Source organism: Haemaphysalis longicornis, unplaced genomic scaffold (genome assembly GCF_048455015.1).
Source record: "Haemaphysalis longicornis isolate Haplotype H1 unplaced genomic scaffold, Haemaphysalis longicornis Haplotype H1 scaffold_7, whole genome shotgun sequence".
In the NCBI taxonomy this organism is placed as follows: domain Eukaryota; kingdom Metazoa; phylum Arthropoda; class Arachnida; order Ixodida; family Ixodidae; genus Haemaphysalis; species Haemaphysalis longicornis.
Window position 1 is genome coordinate 171,662,564 of NW_027526422.1, and position 13,584 is coordinate 171,676,147.

Consider the following 13,584-nt stretch of genomic DNA (forward strand, 5'->3'; position numbering starts at 1 on the left):
ATTCTGTGCTTAAATTGGTTGCTACGTAAACGCATCTACGAACGATCTAAATGTACATTGACACGTGGTTTAGGAGATAAAGGTGCCCTATTGTACTCTTTAATGATCGATGAGTGTATCCTCTTATCTAAAACTGCTCCTTTTCCGCGATCTTCAAGGACCCATTTTGAGGCAGTGGAAGCCCGGTTTCATGCATGCGCCGCGTGTCCATCGATGGGATGCGAAGTTTTTGGTCGACCACCCGCTATATAAGCAAAAACATTAGTTTTCTGGCAGAATTTCATTGATGCCGCTAAGAAACCTTTCGCTTAAAAACCTATCTGCCTGTCCACTTGCTCGCTGCAAATGTCGTCCGCAGACGATAGCCCTACGCCGCCCCTGGCCAGAAACTACCTCTCCCCCTTCCACCCCGCATGGTATTGCACTCCCCCTCGCTCCTCCAAAGATCAAGACAATGAGGCTCGCTACAAATAAATTCCATTTACCAGCGGTCCCGCTGCTCGCGCGCATTCTGTTGGCACTACGCGTGTTTTATCATTGGGTTTTTTTCCTCTGCTTGGACTGCACGAGGCAGCATGCTTTGTATTATTCGTTTTTATCTCGCTCTACTCGAAACTATTCGTTACGTGCTGTCACCTTCCCATTACCTACAGAAAATACATTCAAAGTTGACTCCTAATTAAAAGAACGCTATACTCTGTATTGATACTCACATTTTGCCTCAAGCTAGATATTATACGCCATTTGTCTGTATTGCGATATTTTAGAGCCAGATTTTTTAATCAGTAGCCAAATACGTGGATATGTTTTATGGCGGCTCCGGTCTTTTCGGTACAGGACGTTTCGGTACAGGGCGTTTCGGTACGGTCTTTTCGGTGCACGGACCTTTCGGGACACGGGCGTTTCGGGACACGGACGTTTCGGGACACGGACCTTTCGGGACACGGGTGTTTCGGTACAAAGACGAATTCCGGCGAGCGCTTCAGGCTGCGCGCGTTGTCGGCGGGGTGGTTGCAAGCACGCAATTCGTACCTATTTATCACAGATGTTCTTGTTTTCAATTGTGCGTTATTTTAGGCAAGGAAATGGTTATAGGGGCTTGCCAGAAAAAAAGTCGGTTAATGTATTAAATACTAGCTGGGATATTTATGGAATTTAGACAACGTAATTGTTCATTATTTTGTTTTAGCGGCTTATTATCACCAGTATCAGAAACAGTAGCATTGTGTTTTTCACTCGTTTTTGACGACTTATTATCACCTGTTTTTTTTTTCGCAAAATCAGTGAGATCAACTATTTTGTTATCACTTTGTGCAGTCTCTACGACAACGGCTGCGTAAATGAGGGCGGCGGCACGGGGAAAGGTACCTGCGACGCGTGGGTGCGAGAGGGGTGGACTGCAGGGCCAGGATACTTCGTTCACGGGTGCCCGAAAGCCAGACATTTTGGGGGGGCTTGCGTTACTGCCAGTTTACGTTCGCCGTGGCGACCGCTAAGAAGACCAGTACTGGAAGAAGGTTCATAACTAAGTTTTGCCTATTTTTGGCAAAAAGCAAAAGTTTCTAAGCTGCAAGGTGCAAAATTATCGATGTCTAAAATCTTGATTAGTGCCCCTTCGCTTATCGGAACTGCAGATATCGAAGCATTTCAGGTGGCGAGCACAGTAATGTGGCTGAGCTAACGCAGTAAACCGTTCGTCGGGTAAAGTTAATTGAAATATGGGCAAATGTTTCAGTGCGATGCACCAGTACAGGTCTATGTTGAGTGACGGTCAGCAGTAGCGGCCCACTCACAGTTTAGATAATTTACATAACCTAAATAATGCCGTCACTGTAAATAAACTAACCGCGCAGGCTCAAGTGAGAGTCGCTTCCGAAGCTTCAATAAATCTTTATATCCGTCCGAGTATTGCGCGTCAGCCAGGTTAATCAAAGCCTCAGCTGCGTTGCACAGCTAGCGTTGCTCCGCGGGGCCTACTAAAAACACACAGGCCTTTAATTGAAAAGTCCGCCACTGGTTTGCGTGGCACTCGGAATTAAAAAAATGACGAGCGAACGAAGCACGGGAGGACATACACGTGCGACAAACATGGTGTGTTTGTACACAGAATTTAACTTGCTTCAATCGATATATTTAGCAGTTCGAGTATTTGGGTGTGAGTAGATGAGTATATAGATCGTCAGGGAAAGTGGCAGCGATTAATACCTGAGCTTGAACCGATACGTCCTGCACCAAAAAGACCGGCGCATCCCCTGGGGACGAAGCGAGAAAAAAACGAACCCGGGCCCGAGCCGGTTGTACGCAGAGCGGACTGACAGATCCGCTGCCTTTACGGCCTTTGCAGTACCCGCGAATGTATGAAGCGAGAAAATGAACACAGCACTACACGTTAATCAGCACCACGTTTATAAAATGCTGCCTATAATCGTATCGTTCAACCTCTGCATTAACTTTGGCTGGGCGGCTGAATCGAGGGACGGGCAGACAGGCAGACAAACTGACATACAGAGAGACCGAAATTTCCGCGTTTCGGCCCAATACAGACTATCGTCGTTAAAAAAATACTGATGGCGGTGATCTGATGGCGGTGATATTCAGGTGCCATTTATCTCTGATAGGAATGAAACCCCACCAAATTATGGCAAGTATAATTTCCGGCAGAACGTTGAAAATCACAAGCGAACAGTCCTGACAAAAATATATTGATGTAGGTTGCCGAAAGCATTGCAGATAGCGTTCAATATTACACCAGAGCCTTTTCAACTTCCAAATTACAAACACAGTAAACCCAGCATAGTAACTGCTAGCGACGATAAAGCCGGGACGGAAGCCTGCGACAAGGTTAACAGATAATGACTCGGCATGCGCATTGCGTTATCAGGAGAAAGCAACCCCCACAAATACGGAATGCCAAAATATTTCAAGATCTTCATCGTCATTACGTTAGAAAGAAACAGCTTCCTTAGCCTCTGCGGTGGCGCTTAATTACGCAGCTGTTAGTGTAGTTTCTGGAAACTGGAACAAATAGTTACTGCCGAAATTTTTTTATTAAATAATGAGAGAAAATACATGATGATACTGTCCTTCAAGAAACGAAGTAATCAACGAGCTATACTTTTTTTGGCTACTGTTACGCAAATAGATAGGATTTTTTGGCAAGGCCGCATAAATTTTTACTGGCCTTAAATAACGCAGAAATACGAGCAACAACAGTTGTAATAAACACGTTCGACTTGCGTGCTTGCAACTCTTATGTTAACAACGCGCGCGAATTTTGCTGCCTCAAACGCTCGCTCGAATTCGTTTGCGTACCGAAATGACCTGTACCGAACCACCCTGTACCGAAGTGTCCTGTACCGAAGTGTCCTGTACCGAAACGCCCGTGTCCCGAAACACCCGTGTCCCGAAACGCCCGTGTCCCGAAACGCCCGTGTACCGAAAAGACCGTACCGAAACGCCCTGTACCGAACCGCCCTGTACCGAAAAGACCTAGACCCGTTTTATGGTCTCTACCTGGCATGAGACTTTCTTTTGAGAAGACCAAATACTATCGCAATAAAAGAAAATTGATTCGTCGTACGCCCTAGAGGAAATATATTTTTCCCTCTTTAAACAACGAAGCTGTTGAGCAAATCGTTTGGGCATTGGGCGCGCTGTTCAAAATACCAAGAAAAGGCCAAGCGATCGTTCATGCGTTCCTCGAGCGCATGGTCGCCAAGCCAAACATACCCACATAGGGAGATTGGCCAATCTCGGCCACAAAAAAAACTCCACCGTCCGCCGTATCGTGGCAACCATAGCTCGGAAAGAGAAAGACACCTTATAGCGTGCGCCCTCTGTTCATTTGTCCCAGGGTCGTCGTGCGCATGCGCTCTGTACAGAAGAAGAGCCGCGACTTGAACGTCGAAGCTGCTGTAGGTGGCGAGTGACTCCATATGACCCGGCCGCGGATAGTTCGCACTGTCGAATGAAGAGGTCACGTTTCAAGACGCTGGGCGTGCAGACGATACGTCGCGCTTGCAGAGTGGCGTACGAAAACGTCGACCAAAATGACGAGCTCACTCTGGCCTCGGTAAACATAAGGTAATTAAAATGCAATGCCGCCGACGTCCATTAGGATACCACAACGATACTCCTACTAAAATTTGTGTCGTCAATGATCCCCTACAACAGCTTCGCCATTCAAGTCTTACGTGTGAGTGCAAGCATCCTAAATTGTCTTATGGAAAAAGTGAAACATGTACAAAAGCCCGTGCATGGTTTCGGCACCAAAAATGTTGAGCCAAGGCGTGGCGGGAGTCTAAAAATGAAGCTCTCCCAAACAGAAGCAGAGGGTTTATTTTCGTGGCACCCAGTGGTGTCTTCGTCGTTCGATTCCTCTGTTAGCAAAACGGGCGCGGTGGATGAGTGTACGACCGAGTTTCCTCAAGCATGGCACAAAACATTGCACCTGATCAAATGGATCTGCTTTCGCAATGGGAGCCACTGGCAGTGCACTATGCCTTACAATTTTACGGTCATTTCTGTCCTCGCGCCCAACGCTTGGAGGATCTGTCTGTTCCGGCCCCCTAGCTCGTCACTTAACTCAGCTAGAGGTATTACACAGGGCAGGAATGCGCCTGATCTCAGGCCTTTCCAAACATGCTCGAATCGACGAACTCAACTGCTATGACCGGCTGCACAAACTCTGCGCCACGGCAGAGAATGCACGCAACGGTTACGAACAACGCCTGAAACATACAAGGCAAGGCAGGGCACTGATTCATTACAAAGACCAACCCGTCTCAAACCATCCGCCATATCCGGGAGGTGCTTCGCCATTGGACGAAATTCTAGTGGTTGACCCATTTCCATTCTCCGCTATATGGGCCCACGACACCCGCCACGCCGCGCGCCTCCTCCCGGCAACAATACCAACGCAATGAAAAAGCATAGCCATTCATCACCTGTTTACTGAAGAAAGCAGAGGTTATGAAAAAATTTCCTACCCCACGCTCGTCTCCGCTATCAGGGAATCCGCCTTTCTTGCAGACGCGCCAACAGACGACCCCACAGAGCAAGAAACGTGGTCGTGCGGGCCGACGACCACGTTTAAGCCAAGACAACCGCTAGGCGCCATGACGATTGCAAAGACTGGCAACTAGCGCTTCCAGCCCGCAAGGCTAAACAAACAGTTTCATCTTCAGCACACCTTGTAACAATGACCTGTTGTAGGGTAGCATCGAAGACCATTATTGTAAATCTGCGTTCGATTCCTGGTTACCAAGATAGTACGGGCGACGAGAGAGTTGACGAGGCGGTGCGCACACTACTCTTCAACTATATAGTCCTATTTCTGTTACAGCCCCCTAACTCCCCCACACAGGAGCCAACAATGCCCGCACCGACATGCCACCCGAATAAAACCTTAAAAGTTGGTAAGAGCCTGCGTACGAGGAAATCGCAAGCCACCGTACGTGTACATTCGCTCACACTGCCTCAAGGGCTGCCTAGGGCTGGCCAGGGCAGCTGCACAGGCTACTAGCATGCTTAGTTCTTACCAAGACGAGCTCTTACCAAAGCTCTTACCAAGGGTGGCGAAATTACCAACCACGACGAAGAAGCACGATTACACCGTCCTTCCCTCTCTTTGTCCTCCCACCTGCCAATCCAAGACCTACGACCCGTCGGCCCAGGACCACCCACGGAACGACTCAAACGTCCCCAGTGCGGCATCGCTGCACGCCCAACCGCGACACATCTGTTATGGGACTGTCGGCCCCATTCTGTGCTCCGGGAACTCCACCTCGGGACGCTTCAGGTATCGTCCTACGATACGCGGATCCGGCCCGCGTCTCGCGCACGCGCGAGCCGGACAGGGTCGGCTGCAGTCGCTCTGGGCTTTCGCCTAGGAGACGGTAATTCTCGTTCCGTCCTGTTCGCGCTCCCCTCCCGAGCCAACGTGACTTCCTTTTTCTATAAAATGTTTTCCAACAGCAATTTTAGTCTTGGTTTTTTTTTTTGGAGCAGGTATTTAAACTGTATATTTTTAATTTTGACAATTCATTTTGGTATAATGTCTTTTTTTCCTATGTTTGAATTGTATAGTCCTTCAGACTTCCATTCTAACAACTATCTTATTTTCACTATTAAGACATTTAAATCTGTTGCTTCCTCCAATTTTGCATCTTTTTGCAGCGGTACGGCGTTACACTGTTCGCCTATTTAGGCTGTTTTTCTTGTATTGGTGTTTCCCACGTTGTTTTCAGGCTTCTTTATTCCGTCTTAATTCTTTGGGGCAGATGTTTAAGGTGTGAATTTTTTTATTTTGAGTGTTCATTTTTGTAAAATTGTTATCTCTCATTTGAAATGTTTATTGGTTTTCGAAATTCCGTTCAACGAATGATCTTCATTGACGCTATTCTAACGCTTGAATGTGTTACTTCCGCTGATGATGCATTTTCTGTAAATTCAGGGCGTTACGCGGCGCTCAGTCTAGGGGTACAGTCAAAGCTCCAGATAGCAAAACGCGATCTTACGAATTTCACGATCTAACGAACAAATTCGAATTCCCCGCACGTGCCTATACGGCTCAATGTTTTTATGAACTCGAACTAACCAAATAAATTCAGCGCCATTCCTAATTTAACGATGTATTTCGAGAAACAGAGATATTTTAAAAAAGGAGCAATTTAGAAAGCATTTCTTCAGATCGCCACGAAGATCATTGCGCCAAGTCAGAAAAAAATCCAGGCTCATAGTTTTCTTTTATGAAGCTCTACGGGATAAACTCATCAGTCCCGGTTTTCAGTCAGGGATACTACTAAAACTGCTGAAGCTCTTGTGCCCGCTCTAGGCCAGGTGATGGATGCTATTGACTTTGTCAGGCGCTTTGCTGGGGCGACGAGGGAACCGAGGACACGTTGAACGCGATTGTGTGCTACCAAAGGTATGTCCACCTAATGCTAACGAATCCCACGCAGGCGAAAACCACAGGCTTTTCTAACCACGATATTAATTTGTTTCCCCCAGAACCCCAAGCGTTTTATTGGTATTATTTGTACAGCGCAGTTTTATCGCATTGCTAAATTATCGGCCAGCGAGCTCCGTCGCGGCCGCAATTACTACGTCATGGTAGCCGCTGGGATGCGCCTCCCTTTAAACATCGAACTCATGGAATCAACTGCTTCTAAAATGACATTCCCTATTTATTTATTTATTTATTTATTTATTTATTTATTTATTTATTTATTTATTTATTTATTTATTTTATGGGGAGGTTTATTGGCAGGACGGCAGCAAGGCGTTGAAACGCAGATAGGCTCAGCTGAGTCCGAAGGGGTTCTGCCGTGAGCGCTCAGCTCTCGTGCCAACAGACTGGTGATGATGATATTGAGTCTTGCCATGATGATGATGCAGGTCGCATGAGGTAATACGCTCTGCTGGCTGTTCTTCCAACTTCACCGCTGTGTAGCTGCGCTGGTAGCGTTACGTCGATGGTGGCTAGTCTTCCTCGTCACAATTTATTTATTTATTTATTTATTTATTTATTTATTTATTTATTTATTTATTTAAAGTACCCCTAAAGGCCCTCACGCAGGAGGGTATTACATAGGGGGTGGTCAATGCAGCAAAACCAAACATACGAACAAGGATATACACTAGGAGAAATAGAACATAGAAACAACAGCGCATGCACGAACACAAATATGATAAATGTAATATTAGCTCGAAATAACGCGTAAAAATCAAGTGATAAAATGCAACAACAAACAAATCTCTGTAGAAAAAGAAGAATCTGTCAGAAGTTTTACAACCAAAAAGCGGTAGTTTTGTTTTCATTTCGAAACTTCCATGAGTATTATTTGATTAAATTTAACAGCATCAATGACGGTGTCGATGTGTGATGGCAATGCGTTCCAGTTGTCGAAGTTCTTGATTGAACGAAATAGTTCGTGGTTCTCCGTGACTCCGTTACATAGGGTTTTAATTGTATTTAAAAAAGAATGCTACGCATCACTAACTTTATTCAGCGAACGGTGAAGTGGTTGGAGCCGTTTCCACAATGGGTGGAGTACCCCATTCCAGGTACAGCTGTGATGTGGCAACTGAGCGGGCTGTACAAAAGCGGGACGGACAAACGCCTGCTGGCCGCGTCAGTCATTTGCGTTGAATAATGTAGACACCAGGCTAGCAATTTAATAGTTTGGAATGGTCGTGCCCCTACGTACGTCATGTTCATGATTTCTTTAACTTTGGCCGTGTGACGGAATCGAGTCACAGAAGACAGACAGACAGACAGACAGACAGACAGACAGACAGACAGACAGACAGACAGACAGACAGACAGACAGACAGACAGATGACAGACAGATTCTCTGGGTGAATTCGACAGCACAGATTACCATCAATAGGAGGAAATGAAAGAGAAATTGCAGCTGGAAAGCGCTCTCTCACAAACACACAGTCGTAAAACCAACGCGGAGGCCCTCACGTACTGGTATACGACTTGTTTTAACAAAGTAAGATTGCCATATTGAGTTCGTTCATCTCTGGTGGTGCTGCTTACTTCGAAGGTTTGTCCTATAAGGAGAGCGCGCATGAAGCTGTAAGTCTGGAGCGGGTTATTTTGCATCCGGTCTACGCAAGTCGAAAAATAAGTTCTCACGTTGTTCGGTATAGCCGACAAATTTGGTTTAACGGAGTTCGCGGTGAAGGAGGCTTTCAGTCCTCGCTTTTGCTTCACAGCTCTACCAACGCAATCATTGACCTGACACCATCATGGTGTTTCCTGTTCGATGGGAACAGTGTGCGGCATTCGTTTACCTGATTTTTTTCTCGTTTTTGCCTAATACCTGGTATTTACTTGAGTTCCGTAACTTAGAGGGGCTTGCAGCCGTTACGCCGCAACCACTCGATTATTATACCCTCACTACGGTACCGGGTACTTAGCTCCACCACCCATTCATGCTTTTCTAATCCCGTCATAAGTTACGACATGATTCTTTTTCTTATGTCTCTTGCGAACATGTTAGCCAGAGCTGCACGTTCTCGCGGTTGTGATGCATTTATTAGAATCGACGACTCGGTGTTAAGAATCGTCACTACTGCCTTGCTTAATCTGTGGCCTCATACGTGTTGTCTTGTTGAAGACACTTTATATCCCATTCAATAAGATATCCGTCCAGTGTGTCGTAAGCCCCTTACATGCGATACAGTTCATTGAGAGTTTCTATTTCCAACGTTTAGGGAAAACGTACCTTATAGCGTCAAGACTTGGGTGTATTCTGGCTCTCGTGAACAGGCACATTTGTCGTCATCCAACAGCTTGAATTAGTCGGGAGCGCATAAAGAGTTATTCTTCCTATAAACGATACAGATTGTAATCTTCCTCCTGCTGATGGGCCCATCCCTCCCCTTCAAGGTTATGGGGAGATGATGTTGCCGTTCTTAAGGAGAGACAGTGAGGTATCATTACATTTAACCATCTACAGAGGCCGCCACTGTATGGAGCTGTTTTATGGTACCTCTTCGATTGTAGACGAAATCGGGTCATCCCACCCCTCACTAAAGGCCCACTTGCAATGGAGAGTAGGGTTTGCGCACCGCAACGCGGGCGGAGGGAGACAAAGCACCACCCAAACAAACGGGCGTATGCTCGAATTGAATAAAAGGTACCCTTGTGCAGTTTCTGGCGACGCGAAAGGAAATATCACCCCGCGGAGTTCTGCACTGGCGACAGGTATGGAAGCCTGTGTAGTCCATTGCTTTCTTGGGTTTATTGGGCCGAAGCTATCATTTCCACAACATGACGGGTGTAGGCGTGGGCCCTAAAGTATGTAGCTCAAAAACACAAGGTCTTCAAAATATTAAAGGGTGTGTTTTGCACTAAAATGGAATAAACGTGTTTTCACTCACCCACTCATTTTGTCCAGAACTTGATAAGGAATACATGATAAGGAACTTGATAAGGAACACATGCTAGACAGGATAAAGTGCCGCTCAAACAATCATTTACTTTCAAAATGTTTTTTGTTAGGTTCGTAAGAAAATGTTTCACCTTTGGGGCACGACTAACACAAATACTACGCTCTACGTTCCCTCTGGACAACGATACGTACGAGTGGTATAAAATAGAAGGGCATATAGGCGTGTGAGAGGAGTATACAAATGTTTAAGAGGCGTAGAGGTTTTCGCTTGAGTAGCGACATCAGGGGCGTTCTAATCAACATGCACACCATCTACCGGCGTTATCTACCGTTAATGCGCAGCCATTGAGAAAGGAGGCCGGTGCGCTCGAGGTGTGTTTTCTTACGTGTAGGACCGGCAATTTTGGAAGCGTTTTTACAGAGAAGCTTTTAGGGCGCAAACCTTTGTAGCTCGTCTGTGGGCTGAGCCGTGTCGACGTCGTAGTTACAGAGAGAACGATGGCAAGACCAACGTGTGAACGAAAAAGCGCAGGAAGAAAGAAAGCAAAAGAGGAGAGTGTCGCGTAATTGGGAGTGGAGGGCGGTTCGCCGTGGCGGCGCGAGCCAGCGCTCTCCGAAAATGTGCGGTGGGGGAGGGTAGGGGGCAGTATGTTGTGCCCGCACAAGGCGTTCGACGTAGAGACGCTTGGCGAAAACGTGAGGGGAGCGTGCGCGCGAATATGATGTGCGGGCGCTTAAGACGCAGTTCCCGGTCTCTTCCTGACATGCACTTCGCGCCGCCGACTCATCTCGCTGCCGTCGAGAGAACCCACGAGTGAGTGCTGTGTCAGCGCACTGCTGCTGCTGCGCCCAAATATCGAATTAGGAAGTATCGTAATCACCAGGCAATTTTTATTTACTGCGCCTGTATCTCCGCTCTTCGTGTGTCCTTGACCTCGTAGCGCTGTTCAGTATGCAACCTTACCAACTGGATCGGATTTTCTTACTACTGCGGTGGAGCTGTTTATAGCTTGTGTTAAGATCGAGGGGTTGCATCGAGTGGTTACGAAGACTGGCCGGAGAGGTTTCCTTTTCTTTGTTTTTTTTTTTACTATGAGCGCAGGAGGTTGGAGCAGCCTTTCGTGTGCCGTTTCTTTTTTGTTTGTTTGTTTGTTGTTCTCTCGTGGTCGGGGGCCGCGGACCCCGCTCAACGCGTCGTCGGCAGCGGAAAGGAACCGTTTGCCGCTAATTCTCAGAAGCAGGAGAAGGGCGAGGCCGTGTGGCGCATTGCTCGCAACGGGCGCGTCGGGTGTCAACTTCGGGAGCGGACCGGAAGCGGCCGGTTGTAAATCGCTGGGCAGACTCCACGCAAAGACGCGAAATGTCAAAGTGGCCGCGGCCACTTTCTTTAAACAAATCACGACACTGTGCCGGTCTGTTTTGAAATGGGGAATTCGGGGAATGACCGGAAGCAGCTGCAGGTGGCCGCTGGGAAGCGGGGATGAAGCGATGGCGGCGATCCGCGTAAGCAAACTGCGCCAGCACGACACAGATGTGCATTGGAACGACGGTTCGGGATTCATTGCTTTCGGTCCCTGTGAGGGTACTCCTAAATCAGTGTAAGAACCCGTCAGGCTTGGGTAGTTTGTTGGTTTGTAGTGTCGCGGCTTCCGGTGCGAATCCTTCCTGAGTATTAACGTGTAGTTTGCGTGGGAATGGGAAAGGAGTTTTGGACAAGGGGTGGGCCAATTGCCTAATTATGAGCTCCGCCTGTGGGTTGCTGTGCGGCCTATAAACGGCCAGAACTGTTAATTATGTGCCCTCCTCTCTTTCTTTGGTTCCGCCTTCCTTGGAGGCGTGGTTTTTTAAATAAAACCGAGTTGTTTGTAGTAGGAGAGGAGAGAGCCGCGCGTGATGCGGGCTCGTCCCGAGCTCGTCTTTAGCTCGGAACTGCGATGTCAGTTGTAACTTCTTTGTAAATAGTGTAATAAAGTGTAAATATCGTGGAGCAGACCGTCGTCAGCTATGTGCCTTCGATCAACGAACCATCTTCAACATCTTCAACATCGACCGATCTCAACCATCCTCGTAATTTCAACTGCTTGTTTCTAAAACAATTGCGTTCGCGGACGCAGTCTCCTCGACAAAGACTTTTCTATCATGTGACTAAGCAAATTGTCTCGTGAATGCTCGGTGGCTATCAATCTCATGTTGGTATCTGAAAAAAAATCATACTTAAATTTGCCGCTAGGACAACGCTAATTTTCGGCAACTTCATTTACTTTTCATAACTATTTATTTCGCAGTGAAGTTGTAAACGTTGCAGAATTCTTGGCTGCTGTCAATATAATTAACGTTTTGAACATGCTCCCAAACAAACTTTTGCGCTCACCGAATGTTCTGACTAATATTGAAAGTGTTTTCTGATTGCTAACATTTGATTTTGTTGCTGTTGACCATATATTGTTCCTGGTTTGCACTATGTTCGGTTGGTATGTTCTCCTATGCTCTGAATACCGAGACAAACCTGTAGTTCCATTCTCTAGCTTGTATTTGTATGATTACTTGTTTTTTTTGTCATAACTAATTTTCCCCCAACAAAAAAGCCTAGGGGTACGGCAGGTATTTGGAATAAATAAATAAAAAATACATGAGGGTTTGTGTTTTTTTGAAAAACCGGTTGTTACTCTTCTGTTATCAAAACTGCTCGGGAACAAATTAAATCCCAATCAGCCGCTAAGACGACTGTAACATTACGCAGGGTTTTACTTACTCTAATAATAACGTGTTCCACAGTGAAGCTCTATTTATTATACGATTCCCATCTGGTATCAAGAGATGGTATCAAGACATGGAAGACAAACGGACAGACTCATGTATACCCGCTAGAAAAAGAGGCAAGTCATAAAAAGTTTCCTTCATGTAATTACCTACAAAATGTGTTCAATCGCAAGTTACAATAAAACGTGTCGTTTTTTTTCGTATACTATTTAGACTGCGCCCAGCTGCGCTGGAAACCCTTCTTCACACAATGGAAGAGAAATTAATTTTTCCAGGAAGAAATTTGTTTTTTTAAGCAAGCAGTCCATCTTTGTTCTAGCGGGTAGGCTAGCATTATTTACTTTGGGATGCAGCTGTAAACATTATCTAACTCACGCCAACAGAAAAGTTCGGGCAGTATCTTCGTGTGTTGGCGGAAACACGTGAAATACAACGTTACAGGGACAAAAACGTAACATCTTCCGCCTTCCTTTAAATATGTTGCAACTTAAAAACAAACGGTTCTGGATAAAGCAAGGGTACATCAGGTGTTTTTTTTAGTGGCGGTGGTAGGATGCATTTAGGCGGCAAATCATTTTATTGGATTGCCTTTACTGACACCTCCCGCGGGAAGAAATCACACAATAACATTGCAATTTTTTATTACTTTATTGCAGCTTTAGAATAAAAGTCCAAAGTGCAATAATGAACGCACAAGAGCTCTTTCTGGCTTAGTTTTGGTGGGTGCAGGTGTTGGCTCCTTGTTTGTCGCTAGAGAGCTTAAATGCACGACTAGAGCTCACTAAACACCCATCGATTCGGACTACGGCTACCGATGAGGATTCTATACAGTGATGAAAAATACGTGATGATGCAAACAAAGCAATCAGCTTAACACAAAAGCAACGGGTGTGCATGATTAGCCCTTGTAACCAAG